At 51.7% G+C, this 20,555-nt stretch overlaps 1 protein-coding gene and 1 pseudogene across 3 annotated transcripts in view; both read right to left on the minus strand.

The window, feature by feature from the left end:
- Positions 1–20,555, minus strand: part of CCDC18 (coiled-coil domain containing 18) — a 1,483,839-nt gene that overhangs the window by 85,739 nt on the left and 1,377,545 nt on the right. The window lies entirely within an intron of this gene.
- LOC147747446 (small Cajal body-specific RNA 14) lies at positions 10,305–10,433 on the minus strand (annotated as a pseudogene).

The following is a 20,555-nucleotide window of genomic DNA, read 5'->3' on the forward strand; positions in this document are numbered from 1 at the left end:
GAAGGTTGATGCTGTCGGCGTCGCTGGGCCCAGGATTGGGGCAACAAGCCTTGGCAGATTTCAGGGCCACGTGGTGGGCCTAAAATGGCGTCTTGGGTGGACCAGGAGGGTCCGGGGTGCTCTTCTCGTAAAAAGGAGCAAAGGCTAGTCTGGAGCAACCAGACCAGCAACGTTGGTTGTCGTTCGTCGTCAAAGAGTCACAAGCCAGCGGCCAGTGATCGGACAACGTGCTGAACAGCAAAGCAGAAGGGCCCCATGCAGATCGTGGAGATGCTGGGAGGCTGCACTTCGGTGCTGGAGCTGCTCAGGGTCGGGGCTTCTCGGACCCCAGAGCACTCACCAGAGGATTTCTTCGGTGGTCGTGCTGGTTAAGAAAGCGTGCAGGTTTTGATGATGGCCGGTCCCTCGAGGTCTCGTCGCACCCACAGATCTCAGCTGAGCTGACGATGTGGGTAGAGGTCAGAGGTGCCAGGGAAGCCGGTTCTCGTCGAGCTGGGTCGTCGGATTCCTGAGGAAGGACTTGCAGCAAACCGCAGAGTTCTTAGATGGAGCCTGCGGATGCAGGGTGACTACTCCTTAGCCACAAGGGAGAAATCTTGAGAAGACTCTCGAAGTCCTTTCGTAGAAAGTATTCTTGATTCAAAGATGATCTAATTCGGAAGGGTCCCCGCTCCGGCCTTTATGGTCGAAAGTGAGGCTACCCCCAACTCGACTGTGGTCGTAAACCCACGTACTGGGGCCGAAGTCAGCAGATGATCAGGTCTTGTGTGCATTACAGTAATAAGAGTATTCCCTTTCCAGGGGGTGAAAACTACGCCAAAGATTGTGTAGGCCTAAGTCATGCAGCCGCCTGATTCCCTCTGCCGACAGTGCATCTACTTGGTGAGTGCGTTGACTGGGTCTGTCCAAAAGGTTGTCAAACACAAGGTTTAAGTCGCTCCCTAGGATGATATTACGGTCCGAAGTGGCTGTTGCTTCAGTAAGAGCAGTCTGAAGGAACTTCTCCTGGCCTTCATTCGGAGCATACAGGGAGCCAACAGTGAACGTTAGACCGCCTAAGGCGAAGCGGTAGGTCAGAAGCATCCCCTTAATCTCAGCACCTTTATGGAGTACCTCCCCTTAAACCGCTGGGTCACCAAAATCGCCACCCCCGCCGTCTTGGTAGAGCAGGAGGAGAAGAACTGAGTGAGAAACCTGCGAGACCGCAGCCTATAACAATTGCGCGCTAACAAATGGGTCTCCTGAAGTAAACATAGGTCAGCTTGTGTGTTCTCTAAGCCTGACAGTACCGCCCTGTGCTTTACTGGATTGTTAAGTCCCCTCACATTGAGGGTAAGAATCCTAAGGGTGGAACCAGCAATACTTAATAATCAGCAGGGTTAGGTTTGTACCTGAGGAGGTACACTTGGTGCCGCTAACGCAGGCAATCTCTAGATATGGGAAGGCAACCCTCAACCTTCGGCCCTCCGGCCTTTATCCTAAAGAAAGGGGTAGGTACGTGACTAGGTCCTGCCCTAGGGGTGGGACCAGGAAGGGGGGTAGTTACGCCCCTCTCCCCTGCCGGACTTTCCCCAGGTCAGGGGCTGTGCGCCCCTGGAACTGGTTCTAGCTGGCAGATGCGTAGTGAGCACCGGGGTGCCACTCCGCAGTCACCTTCCTGTAAAGCCCTGCCTACCCAGGATACACAAAACCCTGTTTGGGATGGTGCGAACACCGCCCCGGACAGGAAACCCTTTGTCCAAGCTCTCCTCGCTGGAAGGACTCCCAGCAGCAGGAGGTCAGACTCGTGTCTGTGGTGGCAGCGTCCATTTTGTGGAGCTGAGGCTTCAGTTAACATTAACCGGGGTTCACAGTTACGTACATGTCGTGTCCCTCTAGAAGGGCGGAAGGCTAACCTCGTCGCCAGCATTGGTGAGGGGGCAGCATCCCGATTCGTATGACACCTTACTCGACATGTCTTGATAACGCGATACCAAAGTTACCAATATGGTACGCGTTATCATGGAACAGCCATTGGGTCTTGGTTCCGCAAGCTGCAACCGGGCTCGGCTCGTGCCAGAGCCCAATTCACACGGTTCCACGCACTCTGCCTTCAGGATTGTCAAGGCCTGCCATAGGAGTGACTGATAGGAATTCGGGTGTCCATTTTAGGGTTAGATATAGGGATACTATACCCACAGCAACGGGCGAGTTAGCCACGTTGCCCCAGCTGTCGTGCAGCCAGTTGTGTCAGATTTAGATGGCCATCCAGGGGTGGCATAATACATGCTTCAGCCCCTGGTAGGCCCTGGGTACACCGATGCCCTGAGTTACAGGGTCTGACAAGGTGGCCCAGTCCCAATTGGAAATGTACCTAAGGTACATGGAATCCATTTTACAGAGAGAGCAGTAGGCCTGGGGTCCTGATTGGCAGGGTCCCAGGTCGACTATGTCAGAAACCAGCTAAAACACAGGGCAAAAAGTTGGGGCAACCATAGTCAGGAGGTACCTTCCTACAGCAACCATAGCAGGGAGTGACAAGGCCAACTGTATCCCCAGATATAGGACGGCATCCACTGCCCATTGGATGGGAAACAGTCTCTGCAGATATTCCCGGGTGGTAGGGAGGTCCATGGCTATCGAATTGTCCGTTTATATTTTGAATCCGGCCACTCGAGCAAAGGCGTCCAAATCTGCCATGCACGCTGGTAAGGCTGTCTTCGGGTTAGTTAGTGAGATCAACACATCGTCAGCTTAAAAACAGATTTTGTGGATATAGCCACCGAACCCGATCCCTTCAATTGCCGGATTTTGCCGCATTTTCTGGGCCAGGGGCTCCATGTACACGGCAAAGAGAAGGGGCGACAGTGGGCACCCCTGCCTCGTGCCCCTCTCAATGGTAAAACTAGCGGAGGTATATCCATTCACTCTGACTGTGGCCGTAGGGAATCTGTAGCAATCAAAAATAAAGGTGCAAAATTTCTCCTGTATCCCCACCCTCTCCAGTACTTGCTCCAAATAGGGCCAATGAACGCAAAACGTCTTGTAGAAAATAACAGGGAAGCCGTCCGGCCCTGGGTCTTTCGCCAACTTAAGGCGAGAAATAGCAGCAATAGCCTCCTCCGTTTGGATGTTTCTATCTAGGTGTTCGGCCTGGGATGCTGTCAGAGAGGGCAGGGAAACTGAGTCTAAAAAGGCAACTCCGGCAGAGCTATCGGCTGGGCTCCCAGCATAAAGAGTAGCATAAAAATCCCGGATTGTTTCCGCTATCTCAGCGTCCTCAGACACGCAAGTCCCGTCAGTCCTGACAATCTTTGACCCCTTGTTGCTGACGAAACTCTCGCAACCTATTGGCCAACAGGCGCCCGCACCTGTCATCACCCGTATAGTAAGTGTCTCGCAGTCGTAAGGCCGCATACTCTGCTCTATCTTGCTCGAGCGCCGTTAATTGGTGGCGCATAGTCTTAAGCTGTCGCCACACTCTCGGGGCTCCCGTCCTTTGGTGCATTTGCTCTAGTTACCGAATGCGTTGTGAAAGTTCATCGCGCTTGCACTGGCGTTCCCTATTGTCGGCAGTCGAGAGGGCAAGAAATTCCCCCCGAACCAGGGCCTTCAGCGCCGCCCATTGGACTGCAAAGATTGTGTCTGTGTTTGCATTATGAGAAAGGTAGTCAGTAATGGTGCCTTGTATATGCTTCACGACCTCCGCCCTGTGTAAGAGAGTGTCCCTAAGACGCCATACCCTGGATGGGCACGATGTGGGTGGAAGGGTGAGAGTGGCGATTACCGGGGCATGGTCCGAAAGTGAGGCTACCCCCAACTCGACTGTGGTCGTAAACCCACGTACTGGGGCCGAAGTCAGCAGATGATCAGGTCTTGTGTGCATTACAGTAATAAGAGTATTCCCTTTCCAGGGGGTGAAAACTACGCCAAAGATTGTGTAGGCCTAAGTCATGCAGCCGCCTGATTCCCTCTGCCGACAGTGCATCTACTTGGTGAGTGCGTTGACTGGGTCTGTCCAAAAGGTTGTCAAACACAAGGTTTAAGTCGCTCCCTAGGATGATATTACGGTCCGAAGTGGCTGTTGCTTCAGTAAGAGCAGTCTGAAGGAACTTCTCCTGGCCTTCATTCGGAGCATACAGGGAGCCAACAGTGAACGTTAGACCGCCTAAGGCGAAGCGGTAGGTCAGAAGCATCCCCTTAATCTCAGCACCTTTATGGAGTACCTCCCCTTAAACCGCTGGGTCACCAAAATCGCCACCCCCGCCGTCTTGGTAGAGCAGGAGGAGAAGAACTGAGTGAGAAACCTGCGGGACCGCAGCCTATAACAATTGCGCGCTAACAAATGGGTCTCCTGAAGTAAACATAGGTCAGCTTGTGTGTTCTCTAAGCCTGACAGTACCGCCCTGCGCTTTACTGGATTGTTAAGTCCCCTCACATTGAGGGTAAGAATCCTAAGGGTGGAACCAGCAATACTTAATAATCAGCAGGGTTAGGTTTGTACCTGAGGAGGTACACTTGGTGCCGCTAACGCAGGCAATCTCTAGATATGGGAAGGCAACCCTCACACTCAGAGCTACGCTAGCACTTGATAAAAAGCGAACGTGGAGCACTGGACACCCTCCCTCAACCCCCAACAACTCCCAAACTGCAAAACATGTGAAGGAAACAAAAAAAGACAAAACCACTTAGTCCATCAACCATGGTTAATCAGTGAAAGGATATCGGGTAGTTCTCCAACAGGAATGCCCCTCCCTCCCGCCAACGGCCTGGGCCTTAGGAAATCAAACAATCGGCCAGGTATAGAGTCTAGAGTCAGCCGGGCTGGGTGCTGGGAAGATCAGTAGAAGCCGCCTCCAAAGCCGACCTCCTGCCCTCCATGACTTCTGCAGCTGGGGGATTCCTGAGACGGCACCTGTTGACGCTATCGGGGTCTGGAATCATCAGTCTCCTCCTTAGAATCCTCGTCTCCACCTGCAGACTCTGGCACTTCCACACCCAGCAACCTGCTTGCCTCCGACAAAGAACGCAGTTGGTACAGCTTATTATCCCTGTGGAACACCAGCCGGAACGGATGGTCCCAGCTATAGGTGACGTTGCACTGCTGGAGGTGCATAGTGATAGTTTTGAAGGTTCTCCTCCTCTGTAGCGTGAGGGCGGATAGATCTTGATAAAGTACAGGGGATTGTCCCAGAAACTGCAGGGGCTGCAGCTGCCGCACTTTTTTGGAGGATGGCCTCTTTGATACGAAAGTCTTGAATACAGACTAGTGTGTCTGGCGGTGGGGCCAACGGTGTTCTGTGTGCTTGGTCCACTCTCATCTCTGTCTCCAGTGGCCTGCCAAGGATGTGATTGATTGAAAAGTTCTCTGGAGTAGGAGAAGAGATCTTTTGTGTCCTCATCCACCTTCAGCCCTCTGATGCGTATATTGTGGCGCGGGGACTTGTTTTCCAGGTCCTCGACATGTGTTTGGAGGTCTACCTGTTGATCATTGATCCGGAGAATCTCCTGCTGCAGAGCCGCTTTTTCCACGCCTTTCCCTAGCTTTTACCTTCCAGATCAGCGAGTGTCTCCAATGCCATCCACCTCTCGTCTGACCTCTCGAATCTCTGATGCAAACTCTTGTTCGAGGGTGTGAATGTCCTCCCTTAGAGCGACAAACATGGATTCGAAGAACGCCTTAGTGATGGGTTCCGCCCCATCCTCCTTCCCTGGCTTCGGGCCCTGGGACCCCGCTGCTGTGGTGGAGGCTATTGGATCTGCTTGCGCTTTAACAAACAAGTCTTTAATGGTCTTTTCTTTCCTGTTTCTGGAGGAGGACATGGCACTCTCCATATAAGTTCAAGTGAATCGTGGAGGGTTCCCACTTGTCGCCGTCGCAAACATCCACTCATCAGCTGACGTCAGTTGAGTAGTCCTCCAGCCCCCGAAGGAGGCTGCACGCCTGAGTGGACTAGAGATGTAGGGGAGTCGCCGCCGGTCAAGACCCGTAGCACCCCGGCTCTTCGAGGCTATGCCAGCTCCAGTGCCTCCTGTTAACCAGCGGTCTCACTCGCCATGGTCAGGCTTCAAGAAGGGCACCAGCAGACCCAATAGGCTGCGTCACCAGAGGGCCGCACCCAGCACCAGCACCTAAAACCCTTCAGATACGATCCTCAAGCTGCGGCAGGGACTCCCCAGATTGCGCCAGCTCTCCTCCATCTCCAATGCCACATCAGAGCTGCACTGTTGACCGCCAAACAGTCCTCCAGCCCCTACCTAGGACTACGGAGCCCCCCCCACCTCCGCTCCTCCAGCCGCTCTGACCTGTAGACCAGTGGGAAGTGGCACGCCAGTCTGTGCTGCAGATCAGCAACGCTCTGCCATCCGTAGCCCCACTCACCAGCGGCATCTGCAGGTTCTTGTTAATGGGCTCCCCAACCGTCCTTTCCTTCCGACAGACAGGCTCGTCGATAGGCCCGACCCCAGGCTTGCCGCCCACCAGAGCTTCAGTGGGCCTCCACTCTGCAGACTCGAGGTGCTGTCCCTGCTGGCTCCAGGCCCCCCATTCAAGCGCCGTTCTCCAGGCCCTCCGCCCGGCGACGTCCCCAGTGGGCTCGCTCCTGCGCTCATGACGGTCTTGGCAGTCTCCTCACAAAATGGCGGCCCTGCCCCGTCTCTCCAGCACCGAGGGGGCCGCCAAGAACTTCCACCAGACCAACACGGAGGGGACCAAGGCTCCGCTGGCGATCCTCTCTGTCCTTGAGCACACCAGGGGCAGCACGTCTCCGCGCGAACCGCTCACGCACCCGGCCACCTCCAGGCCATTCTCAAGATGGCGGCCCGCCCGGGTGACCCGTGGAGCCGCAGGCCCTCACCCCGGGGGAGCACCGGACCTCCCCCTTCAGCACTCATGCAGCGCGGATCCTCAGAGCCGGCCGCGCCCAGCAGTCTCGCCCACTCAAGTAGGGCAAGAAGCAGAGTCCCAGGCCCTCTGTTCCTCGGTCGCGGCACCCGGCCTCTCCGTTCTGCTGGTCTCCGTCGCTGTGAGTGGTTCCTGGCTCGGAGCCAGAATGCCTCTCCGGCCGCCTCCTTTCTCCCCCAAGCGCTGGACTCCAAGCCCGGGGTCAAGTCCCTCGCAAGTTTTGGGCCGACTGTAGCTGATGCGGCCAATATGCCGGTGCTGGTGTAGGCCGTCGGCGGGAGCTCCGGAGCAGTGCGACTGCCCACTCTGCCATCTTGGCTACGCCCCCCACTTTCCAACCTTTAAAGAATACGGACATGCAGGCAGACAGTAAAAGCGTGTTTTTCTGGCGAGGACGTACAATTAAGTTGCCTGGTAGGAATCCTGATCATTATGATTCATAGTCGAAATAAGGCTAAATAGCAGAGACATACATGAAGAACTTGGCGAACACCCGGTGGAAATATCGGGCGTTACCTATGAAACAAACTAATAGCCCAACAGCCCTCAGACAAGTGGTGGCCCTAAACCATGAGAGAGTAAAACGGTCCTACAATTCTAATTGTTGCCTAATTTGCACATTATTGCTTCATTTGCACACTGCTGTTGGAATTAGAAGAGGCTACTCAAGAACAAACTGCAATACCCCAACAGCCTCTAGGACAAGCATTTACAATGCAATAGGTCTCCCAGCATTAAAGTTTGAGTTATTGGCATTGTGTATGACAATGCGTTGCATCAAATTTTTAGCACACTTTGAATTGGTGAGCAGTGTGAGTGTGTGCAAGAGTATGGTGTTCTTGAAAGCAGTGTGGTAGAGAGTGCAGGAATTTGGGTGACCTGAGCAATGTGGATGATGCACCTCACACACGGGGCTGACACAGTTATTATTCACACAGCTCTGATGCACCTCAGGTACGGGCTCACAGATGTTATTATTCACACAGCTCTGATGATGCACCTCACGCACGGGGCTGACAGTTATTATTCACACAGCTCTGATGATGCACCTCAGGCACGGGCTCACAGCTGTTATTATTCACACAGCTCTGATGATGCACCTCTGGCACGGGCTTACAGCTATTATTATGCACACAGCTCTGATGATGCACCTCACGCACGGGCTCATAGCTGTTATTATTCACACAGCTCTGATGATGCACCTCACGCACGGGGCTGACGCAGTTATTATTCACACAGCTCTGATGATGCACCTTAGGCACAGGCTCACAGCTGTTATTATTCACACAGCTCTGATGATGCACCTCTGGCACGGGCTTACAGCTATTATTCACACAGCTCTGATGATGCACCTCAGCACGGGGCTCACAGCTGTTATTATTCACACAGCTCTGATGATGCACCTCATGCACGGCCTCACAGCGGTTATTATTCACACACAGTGATGACCCCGGGGGCAGCCTGCACCTTCCTACGCTACTGTCTCTGCATATCACAATAAGTCTGGTAATGGGCAAACTGTCTTGGTTGGCATGACATGAGGAAGTCTGGTAATGGGAAAACTGTCCTGATTGGCATGACATGAGTAGGGAAATTTGAAGGAAAAAATGGCAAAATTCATTTTCACAACCTCTTCTTTGAACTTTGCCAAGCAAACTATTTTAAAAAGACCCATGAAGACACCCGCCTGATTTTTCCACTCTGTGCTAGCAACATATGGGGGAAAGGCTTAAACGAAGGGCCACAGCTAAAGTGCACTCATTGGATTCAAAACAGAGTTGGTAGGATCCTGGCATCTGGAACATTTACACTTCTTAAAACGGCACCAGGGACACAAACATCCAACAATATCCAGTTTGCTGTGAGAATAAGCCATCATTTTCCCTTCAAATATTAAGCAATTTAAATGTTACTGCATGCAAAATGATGGGGGAAAATACATGTACTGTATGCAGCCTATGCAGTAAAATCAGAAACATTGACCGTAGTAATTCCCACTAATTCCCCCACAGCGAGTTATCAGATGCTTTCATTACAAATCCAGATTGCACTTTAACTTCATTTTAAAACACATCAGCACTGCAATATGGTGGCTCGTGAACAGGTAGGTGTACAGTAGGCTTCCAGGAGTTGTGCTTTAAGGGGTAACGTTGGCGCCTCCTGGATCCAGCGGTCACTGGATGGTGATGCGGGCCCTACAGTCATGTCAGAGGGACTGCAGGAGCAGGTGGTTATTACATGAGGTCCGGGTAGCTGAGGTGACGAGCATGCCGCCTCTTGCACCACCGCGGCCTGCCTCGTCCTCTAAGAGGTCACCCGGGAAGCGGCCGAGCAGTCAAGAAAGACATCAGGTAAAGCAGAAGAAAATAAAGCGGTACACAAAAATATGGCAAATGGAATCTGAACCTCGGCTACATTCAGTACCCCCTAGTATTGCAGTCATTATGATATTTTCTCTACTCGAGGTGAGCAAGTGGCAGGCACACTGCGCAGGTTTTCTAACTGACCCTACTACAATAACTGACTTTGCTGACATTTGCAGAAACGTTCTTTTGTTTGCAGTGGTGCAGTGTGGACTTTCAATGAGAGGGGTGCACATCGGAGTCCTCGTTTCTTATTAACAGTACGATCAGTTTAGGAGGGCAGTAGGGCTTCAGGTTGCAGATATGTATGACTTCCCAGACTTTATTGCTTGATTTTGCTTCCGAAAAAGTATATCACTCATAACCGCTGAAATGTCACTCATAATTACACATAAATTATGAAAACGTCACACATAGCAATCTGAAACCTTGGCAGCTATGAAGGTCTACGTGCTCTTTCGAGACAGTTAACCACTTTCAACAACACCCCATCCCTCCCAGCCTCACCCCAAGCCGGGCCCCCTGTGCATGTTAAAGGTGCAGGCCTTACCTTGCTGTAGAGCTCAGAGGCGGACATCGCGGCGCCTCGTGCCCCTCCTTGCAGGGTGCACCGGATGAACGGAACTGGAAGCGTCTAGGCCGTGACTCCTCGCAGGTGGGCCTGTCCTGAACCCAAATAAGGCCTCCCCCGAGCCCCGCTCCCCGTACTTAAGCCCACCCTCCCCCGGCACCCCGCCTGGCCTCGCTTTGGCGCTGCAGGGTGTTTGAGCCGCTGCCAGGACTCGAACCCCGTAGCCCGGCTTCATAACCATCTGCTTCAACCTTGAAGGTAGTTATTACAGAACCTAGAGCCTTTACGTCAAAGTGTGTTTTGCATGCTTGTAAAATGGCCTGCCCATCCCCACTTCGCACTTATTTACACACACGCGCGTGCACTGTAACCTACGCACTGCTCCTGTCTGTACAAATTTCGGTGGAAACGTTTGGTTTGTTTCCTGTCTCAGTATCTCCATATCTCGGTGCAGGTTCGCGCGGCGTCCTCGCGCCGCCTTTAAAATGCTGTAGGGAGCCGTAGCACAGGCACCTGGGGGTCCTGTCGGCAGTGGGCCCCCTCTCGTTGCTGTACGTGGCTGCCTTGGGGTCACATGGTATTACTGACGCATGCAACCGTCAGGGAGGACACCCACGTGTGAGGAGGAGCGGCCGGGGATCGAACCGCCCATGGAGAGAAGCCGCGCCCACGGAGAGAAGCCCATGCCCTAGAGAGAGCCCCGCGGTGGCAGCTGAAGACCGGAGTAGCGGTAAGTGGCGGCGGGGGGGCGGGGCGGGGGCGCTTGATGCACGTGTGTGTGTGTGTGTGTGTGTGTGTGTATGCGTGTATGCGACAGCAGGGGCGAGTTCTCTTTATGTGGGGGTGCATGCGTGCATGGGCGCTCGTGTGTGTGTGTGTGTGTGTCTCTGCGTATGCGCATGCGCATAGGGTGTTGGAGCTTCCCAGGAGACGGCAGCTGAGCGTGTTTGCGCGCGCGTGGCCTACGCCGATCGCCTTTGCGCGCGGCCGGTGCTGTCTCCTGGGAAGCATAGTCAGCAACAAAAGATCTCCTGGCGGACACAGCGCTGACGCGCTGTTAAACGCCGGGAGACCTAAAAAATGGTCCTATAACCCTGAAAGCATAAAAAACGGCCAATCGCAGACATAATGTAATTCATAAGACTGATTGTTGCTGAAATCGTACGCACTATGGTATAAATTGCACATTGCTGTTAACTAAATCGATTAGATGTTCAATCACTAGCCTAACCACAGCCGGTTAGGGACATAACCATTATTATAACATATAGGTTGCGTTTCAAACATTGTACATGGGAGAAGTCACCGCTAGCTTACACATTTCAGGAATCACCCTCAATTGTTTTATTGACATGCTCCCAAAGAATGGAAGGTGTGATTTTTATTAGCACGGAATAGATGTTTTGCGAATCACTGTCATTTTTTTTTTAAGCCATTTTAAATATGTATGTTGTTGCTACGGATTTAATTAATCACGCAAATAAAGATTTACTAACTTATTATTGAGACATTATAAGCGGGGTTAATCTTTTCTCAATTAGATACCCCATTCTTAAGCTGTGGAGCAGCAAGCAAGGGAGCTGCACGTTATGGAGACACCGCGGAGAATGCTCCCAGGAAGGAGAATTAAAAAGAAGGTGCATTACAAAGGTCGTTGTCAATTGTTTCTTTCGCTCCCTTATTGGATATTTGATTGGGAGAACAGATCACTGTGATAAAAGATGAATCCTGGCTGGTCATTGGCATGTGAATGTCACAAATGCAGTGGGATAGGTGAAAAGTATGAGGGCACAATGTACTTAGTTCACCCAACTTTATGTTGGATGAATATCGATGCATTAGATAGAATGATTAATTAAAAACTGTGATAAATTTGACATACAAATGAAGAGTGTTCATTCAAACCAAGGAATTTAAGCAGCTTGAGGAAGATTCATGTTGAGTTGTGCACTTCAGGGACGCCACTCCCAGACTGTGAGGGCACAACATATTATTTACTTCACGCCTAAGATCAGAAGGCGATACACCTATGCACCCAACCTGGATTACCCAATTTAGCATACCATAAAAGGAGTGCATTGTCAAATACTTGTATTTAACAGCCCTCACACAATGGCATGAGGTTTCAGACCAACATGTTCCTTTTTTAAATGTAATAAATTATTTGACAACAAATCAACAAAAATCCAATGAGTAAGAACCGGAGATATGCAATTTTAAAGGTTTAAGGTAAGTATAGCGCCTAAAAGCACAAAGCGCAACTTGTGATTATCTGTTCGTGTGAGACAGGGTGAAAGTCACAAGTTCAGGATGACTGCAATGGAGCACAGGCCGGATACAGTGACCAACTTAATTCTACTGAAAGAGTTACCTTCTAAAATCTAGCGCAAAGAGCTCAGGCTGCAAGGAAAAGGGTCACCAGCGGGTGTCGCTGTAGCGCAAAGATCCTGTCAGGTGTCGAGGATGAGCTACTTATGTTCAATGAAAATTATCCCGAGCTACTAATGTTATTTGAATTGAAGTGCTGTGCTGGACACCAAATCAGATAATATTACATTAGTGGTCACCCTATGCAAGACTAGTGCATTGATCACCTCAGTGCCTAAGGCAGGATTGCTAGCGGTGACAAAGAAAGGATTTGTCAGTTCGGAATACCTTTAAATGGGTAATACATAGGTCATAGTTGCAAAGTCCATGGCACCAAGATAGTAATATAAGTTATATATCTCCCTAACGAAAAACGATTTATTACTCAAATAGCAGCATTAAATATATTTTAGAAATTCAACCAATTTTTGCTCGATAACATCAGCTTAGGATACACACATTTACATCCAAAAAAAAAACACTTTTCAATTTTGGTATGCATATATTAATCCAGACGAACAGACAATTCAATCAAGTAAGTAAGGCTGCTGCACACAATGTATTCCTGACCCCCCGCGGCCACCCACCTTGTCAGTATATGTCCTCTAGATTTTCTGATTTATTGTGATACTATCGCATAAGGGGTACATGCCGTGAGATCCACAGTACATTTTCAAAGCCCCCATCTACCTTACCTGCTCTTGAACAAATGCTGACTAATGCATCTCTGAATAAGCTCATTACTAGATTATACAATACAATGCAAAGAACATACCCTGTGACGAAGCCCAAAGCGCTTGAGGGCTGGAACTCTGAGCTTGAAGAGCCCATGACAGATACCCAATGGCGATTCTGTTGAACAAGTTACTTACCTTGGGCAACAATATATCTGTAAGAAACATTAATTAGTGATAGATTTCTTACCTTAGAATAACCTCAAGGCATCAGACTGGATCCAGAAAGTTTGTCAGCAGTACCCCTACGCGTCGGTAAGCGTTGTCATGCGGCTGCGCGTACGTCATTGGCTTTGTAGTCGCCGAGGTGACGTCGTTGGAGCTGCTTAGACGCGCCCATGCGCGCAGACCTCAGTTCTGTACATGACTTTCCGCGCAAGGCATGCAGAGCCATGCAACATACTGACCACTGATGCATTGGAACTAGGGCCCTGAAAGGAATGACCTTAACCCTAGAAATCAGTTTGCAGAACGGGGAGGATGAGTGGAGCGGTAAGGAATCTATCACTACCTAATGTTTCTTACAGATATATCGTTACCGAAGGTAAATAACTTGTTCATCTGAAAGAAACACGTTAGTGATAGATTCCTTACCTTAGAATAGATACCCCAGTAATACCAACCCCGGTGGTGTGTCTGAGAACCAACACCACACCAGAAAGTCACGGAGAACTGAACGGCCAAAGAAGCCGTCTCTCCGGACTTGACTGTCAAGGCAATAATGCTTAGTAAAAATGTGCAGCGAGGCCCACGTGGCTGCCTGACAGATGTCTTGCAGGGGGACACCATATCCCAAAGCAGTAGTAGCTGCTGTGGCCCTAGTAGAATGGGCGCGCAACCCCACCGGAGGTTCCTTTTTAGCCAGAGAATAACAGGCCTGGATACACAAGACGACCCAGCGGGAGATAGTCCTCTTGTGTTCCCTGGCGCTTACGTGGCCAACAAAGAGCTGGTCATCCACCTGGAACTGTTGTGTGCGATTCAGGTAGAATGAGAGCACACATTTTGGGTCTAGACGGTAGAGCCTCATTTCCTCTCTGGAAGGGTGCGGAGGCGGAAAGAAAGTGGGCAAGGCGACTGTTTGCCCGATGCACAAGTTACTACTTGTGTAACCATATATCTGTAGAAGACATTAGTTAGTGATAGATTCCTTACCTTAGAATAATCCCCTGGCATCAGACTGGATCCGGAGAGTTTTTTGTTTAGCAGTACCACTGCGCGCCGGTAGGTGGCGTCAGGCGGCTCTGCGTCTGTCACTGGTGTCGTGAGCGCTGAGATGACGTTACAGAAACTACTTAGGCGGCACCCATGCACGCTGACGTCAGTTTTTTCTTTTTCTGCAACAAAGCTCATATCCGGATTGTGCATGTACCTCAGTAATTTTTGGACTACTTTTTGAGACTTTTGTCTCCTCCTCTTGTCTCCTGGTGCACGTAGGGATGTCCTGCTTTAAGTCTTGTGTATCGTGACGCCGTAACATGTCGGTGGCGGACCCCCACGATGTGTGCCTCTATTGCCTGGAGACCGACCATGACTCCCAGGACTGTCGAGACTGTCGAGCCATGGCCCCGAAGGCTTTGCGGGAGCGGCGCCGGAAGTTGCTGGCACTCCTCTAACCACAGTTACGGGTGTAGGGGCTGTTAGTGGGAACGCTCTCGGTACCGAAGCCATCTCTCCTCAGGGTCTAAGTCTTCGCCTTCAGATTCCGGTAACCGACGCCATAAAAAGAAGTTGAAGAAGCATCTTCACTCTCTGACGTCCCCCGGTAGGGGGACAGGGGCTGCGCCCCTGAGGATCCTCTGGAGCCGGGGAGTCCAGCTGCCTACCCGCTATACCTGGGTCCGTCGGCGACTCTCGAACAGATGCAAGAGTTTCTTGCTGCCATGGACTGCCTTTTTAGTCCTCGGGCTCCCGCCAACGCGCCTGTGGGCCCCGCGGTCCCGTGTCCAGATCCTGTTGGCCCGGCGGCACCGCCACAGGCGCCAGCCCCGGAGCCACAGGATCCAGAGCCGCCGGCTCCTGCCCCAGCGCCACAAGGTGCAATGCCGCTGGCTCTGGCCCCGGCGCCGCCCTTGCCTCCTGCCCTGGCTCCACCTGCCAGGGGATTATTCTAAGGTAAGGAATCTATCACTAACGTGTCTCTTTTCAGATGTGGAAGGCAGTGACAACCTTTGGCGAGAAGGAAGGATGAGTATGCAGCAAAACCTTATCCGGATGTAACGACAGAAAAGGAGGCTTACAGGAAAGAGCCTGGAGCTCACTCACACGCCTAGCTAATAAATGAAGAGGATAGTTATGAAGTGGCGCAAAAGAAGCGCACATCAAATAAGTAAGAACCAGATTCAAGACCCACTGCGGCATAACAAACGGAATTGGAGGGAAAAGGTGTGTAATGCCTTTGAGAAACTTATTTACAACAGGGGACTTGAAAAGAGAGGGCTGATCAGAGAGCCTGGGAAAGGCTGAAATCGCAGAAGGATAGCCCTTAATAATGCCCAGAGCAGAGCCCTGCTGGGCCAGAGAAAGAAGGAACAAAAGGACTTGTAAAAGAGGGGCAGAAAGGGAATCCACAGCCTTTGCTGTGCACCATGCCACAAATTTGTTCCACCTGCAGGCGCATACAGATTTAGTGGAAGGACGCCTGGCTGCCAGAATGATATCACAGACTTCAGGAGGCAAGTCACAAGGAATCAACTGTCGCCGCTCAATCTCCACGCATGTAGGTGGAAGCTGGACAGGTTTGGGTGGAGGACAGTCCCCTACTGCTGCGACAGAAGATCCTCCCGAAGATGCTCATACTGAATAGCTCAAGATACCAAACCCTTCAACCCCAGTCCGCAGTCACAAGAATAACTTGAGCTCAATAGAGCCTGATTTTCTTCAGCACTCTGGGTAGAAGTGAATAGGCGGAAAGGCGTACAATAGACCGCAGCTCCACTTGTACCGAAAAGCGTCTCAGAGCGAGTGCCGCCTTGGAAATTCCAACGCGCAGAAGAGATGTGCGTTCTATTCGGCAGCGAATAGATCTAACCAAGGCTTTCCCCACTGTTGAAAGAGACCTTGCGTAACCTCCGAGGTCAGGCGCCATTCCTGATCCATCATGCACCTGCGGTTGAGTTTGTCCGCCCTGGTGTTCAGGAGCCTGCCAAATGTTGAACCGTCAAGGAAATGCCTTGATGTTCCAGCCATGTCCAGAGACGCAGAGCCTCCTGACATAGGGTCCACGACCCCACCCTGCCTTGCTTGTTGCAATACCACATGGCAGTGTTGTCTGTGTATACCTGCTCTACTCTCCCCTTGACAGAGGAAAGGAATGCCTTCAGTGCAAGTAGGATCGCCCCGGAGCTCCAGAAAATTGATATGGAGCCTGGACTCTGCCAGAGACCAGAGGTCTCTGATCTCCGCCTCTCCGATATGGCTACCCCATTCCAGGAGGCACGCATCCGTCACCACTGTGTGCTCCAGTTGGGGGAGGGAGAGGGATCTGCCGCTGACCTAAAGTTGGTTTGTGAGCCACCCCTACAACTGCTGTGTAGTTCCCTCCGAGATCTGGACGTGCCTGGACAGGTCCTCTTGATGCTGATCCCACTGGAACTTCAGGTCCCACTGCAGAGCCCGCATATGCCATCTGGCATGATTAGTCAGCAGGATGATGGTGGCCATGAGGCGCAGCAGCCTCAAGATCATCCTGACCGAAACCCAGGACAAGGGCCAAAAGATCTGAATCATAGACCGAATGTCCCGGACTCGCTGTTCGAGAGGATAAACCCAAAACTGCGCCGTGTCCAGAACCGCTCCGATAAAGAGGAGCTTCTGAGAGGGAACCAGGTGCGACTTCGGCACGTTGATGGAGAACCCCAGCAAATGCATGAGGTCGGCCGTAGTCTGGAGGTGGGAGACGACTGCCTGGGGATAGCCCGCCTTCAACAGCCAGTCGTCGAGATCGGGGAAGACCAAAACCCTCGATCTGCACAGATGAGCTGCGACCACCGCCATCATTTTCGTGAACACCCGACGGGTGCTGGTAAGGCCGAAAGGGAGCACAGTGAACTGAAAGTGCTTGTGGCCGACCGTGAACCACAGGTAACACTGGTGGGCCGGCAGGAGGGGGATGAAAATAGGCGTCCTGCAAGTCCAACGCTACCATCCAGTCTTGCGGGTCTAGGGCAGACAAGACCTGAACATGCGTGAGCATCTTGAACTTCTCCTTCCGGAGGAAGCAATTGACTTTCCGAAGGTCCAAGATAGGATCCAGGCCCTTGTCCTCCTATGGAACCAGGAAGTAGTGGGAATAACATCCACAACCTACTTCTGGTGTTGAAACGCGCTCAACAGTCCCCTTGGCGAAGCGGGCCGCAACTTCCTGTTGGAGAAGTACCAAGTGATCCCCCGACATGCAATGGTACTGAGGTGGCATGGCTGGAGGGGTAGGCTCGAAGGTGAGGGAATAGCCCCTTCGGACTATCTGCAAAACCCTGCGGAAGGAGTGCGCGTGGCCGAAAAGCCTAAGAACTTGGCTGTAGCCCACGAGTCCTTAAAATGCTCCAACGCACTGTTTGCCTTGTCGCCAAAAAGGCAAATGCCAACAAAGGGCACGTCCATCAGAGTGTTCTGGACATCCCCGGAAAAGCCAGTCCTCCTCAGCCAGGTGTAGCGCCACTGTCGTGGAAATCGCCCTGCCCAGCAAGTCGGCGGTGTCAAGACCACAACGAATTGTGAACTTGGCTGCATAACTCCCCTCAGCAATAGCTTTGGTGAGCACAGTCTGGGCCACCTCCGGACACTGAGGCAACACCTATGCAACCGTGTCCCACACAAAATGGGAATAACAGCCCAAGAGGCATGCAGTGTTCACAGACTGCAGCCCTGAACTGGCGGAAGTACACATTTTCTTCCCAAACTGTTCTAGTTTCTTGGATTCCCTGTCCAGACCCCAGCTCCAACACAAACGACATAACGCTGTCGCAAGCCCTGTGCGACTCCCTCGCCACCTTCTTCCCCCGCAAGATAGCAGACATCCACGACAGCTTCAACACTCAGACAGCCCCAACAGACAGCAACACAACGGACCCTCCGCACAAAATCAACCACGTCCCCCTGCTAGCCTGGGCCAGCGTGAGCATCGATGACACCATCAAGACCATGAGCCCAATCCACTCCGGCTCACTGTCAGATCCCTTCCCGCACCACATCTTCAACAAAGCAAGTAGCTCCATCGCATCTCACCTGCGCAACGTCATCAATCTCTCCCTCGAGACCGTGACCTTCCCAGAGAGATGGAAACACGCCGAGATCATGCTCTACTGAAAAAACCCAAGGCAGACCCAAGAGACCTCAAGAACTTCTGGCCCATCTCTCTACTCCCCTTCCCGGCCAAGGTCATCGAGAAAATAGTCAGACAGCTAACCCGATACCTCGAAGAAAACAGAATCCTGGATCCTTCCCAGTCAGGTTTCCGCAGCAACCACAGCACCGAGACTGCCCTCATCGCCGCCACCGACATCAGGACCCTGCTTGACAAAGGCGAGACCACAGCACTCATCCTTATAGACCTCTCCGCCGCCTTTCACACCGTCTGCCACCGCACACTACGCGCACGCCTCCATGCCGCAGGGATCCGAGACAAGGCTCTGGAAAGGACCACCTCCTTCCTCTCCGGCAGAATCCAGAACGTCCGCCTCCCCCCCATTCCGGTCCAAAGCCTCCGAGATCATCTGCGGCGTACCCCAAGGATCCTCCCTCAGCCCCAACACTGTTCAACATTTACATGGCCCCACTCGCACACATCGCCCAACAGCATGACCTCAACATAATCTCCTACGCCGACGACACTCAACTGATCCTCTCCCTCCACAAAGGACCTCATCACCGCCAAAGCCAAACTCTACGAAGGAATGAAGGCAGTCACTGGCTGGATGAAGACCAGCCATCTGAAGCTGAACTCTGTCAAGACATAGGTCCTCATCCTCGGCACCAACCCTTCAGCCTGGGACGACTCCTGGTGGCCGACGGCACTGGGAGCAGCCCCGACACCCACGGACCACGCACACAACCTGGGAATCATCCTCGACTCAACGCTCTCAATGAAAAGCAGGTCAACGCCGTCTCCTCCTCCAACACCCTCCGCATGCTCCGCAAGATCTACAGATGGATCCAGACTGACACAAGAAAGACAGTCACCCAGGCCCTCGTCAGCAGCAGACTCGACTACGGAAATGCTCTCTACGCGGGAGCCCCGACCAAGCTCATCAAACGACTACAACGCATCCAAAACACCTCATCACGACTGATTTTGTTTTGTAAACATATTTTTATTGATTTCTTCACAATAAACACTTAGTCATCCTTCCGTTTATCAACCCACCTTCCCCCATATCACAAAAATCCTGGAGTACTAATACCCAGTTATAATGCACAGATTCATATTCTTATCCATTTTCTTGTCGCATTATAATAGTACGGTACTATTAGTCTTTAATCCCCACTCATTGTTGTACATCATCAATGCTTACATATTATCTGAATTAACTGATCAACTAGAAACTCCCCCCTCGCCCCCCCTCCTCCCTATCGGTGTGTTCTGCTGCTTGACTCTACCATATATAATAGTGTGTTGATAACAAGCTAGGGTGTTCGTACTGGGTTATTATCCTCCCTGTGCACCTGTTCATGTTCTTCCCCTTCCCCTTCACTCAGTTGGAGTATCAGCATCTGAACCAGCACATCCCATGCCCTCGCTGCTTCTAACGCTTTTTCATTATTCTGCCTTCGCGCCTGCTGCAGGCGAACTGCCCCCTCACTACCAGCCCACTTAAGTATTTTGGCCTTCCATCTCTTAGCACTAGGGCCCTCTCTTGCTTTTTAACGCATCGTAATTTCCCTTTTCGCTAGTACTAAACCCATATCTATGAACTTACTAGTTATCTTTGTCTTGGGGGTGTGAGGGAACCAGTGTAGCACGCATGCCGCCATATCGAAATCTAGGTAGTGCACTGTAATTATATTCAATAGGTCTCCCACCTCTGCCCAATACCTTCCCAGGTTCCGGCATCCCCACAACATATGCTCCAAGTCTGCTCCCACTGTTGTACATCTAGGACACATCGCATTACTAGCACTGTAAAATTCCAAGATCTTACCTGGTGTCAAATATGCTCTATGTACAATAAAGAAGTGCACCAGCTGGAATCGTGCATTTCTAGTTCCCTTCCAGGCCCTACGCAGGAGGTGCTCCCATGTGGCTTCCGGCATGGTCTTCCCTATACTTCCTTACCATTGCAGGCGCAATGTGTACAGTGGAGCTAAACCTTCATTCAGCATTCTTGAATATAAAAATGTAACTGCCTTAAACGTACCACCTGCCATTACCACGTACTGACATGTCATCGCTGTTTTAGGCTCTATCAAACCCTCCTTCCAATGCTTCTGAAGTGCCCGCACTACGGCCGCGTGTACCAGGAAGCCTCCTCTGGGGAGATCGAACCTTTCCTGCAGCGCCTGGTAAGGCAACAGGGCCCCATCCTCGAATAAATCCCCCACTACTTGGATCCCCGCCTGCTCCCAGTCCCATAACGAGGTCCAGTCACCTCCATGAGTTAACGCCGTAAGCATCCACAGCGTTTTTTCTGGCACATAAG

Source organism: Lissotriton vulgaris, chromosome 1_1, assembly GCF_964263255.1.
Source record: "Lissotriton vulgaris chromosome 1_1, aLisVul1.2, whole genome shotgun sequence".
NCBI lineage: Eukaryota > Metazoa > Chordata > Amphibia > Caudata > Salamandridae > Lissotriton > Lissotriton vulgaris.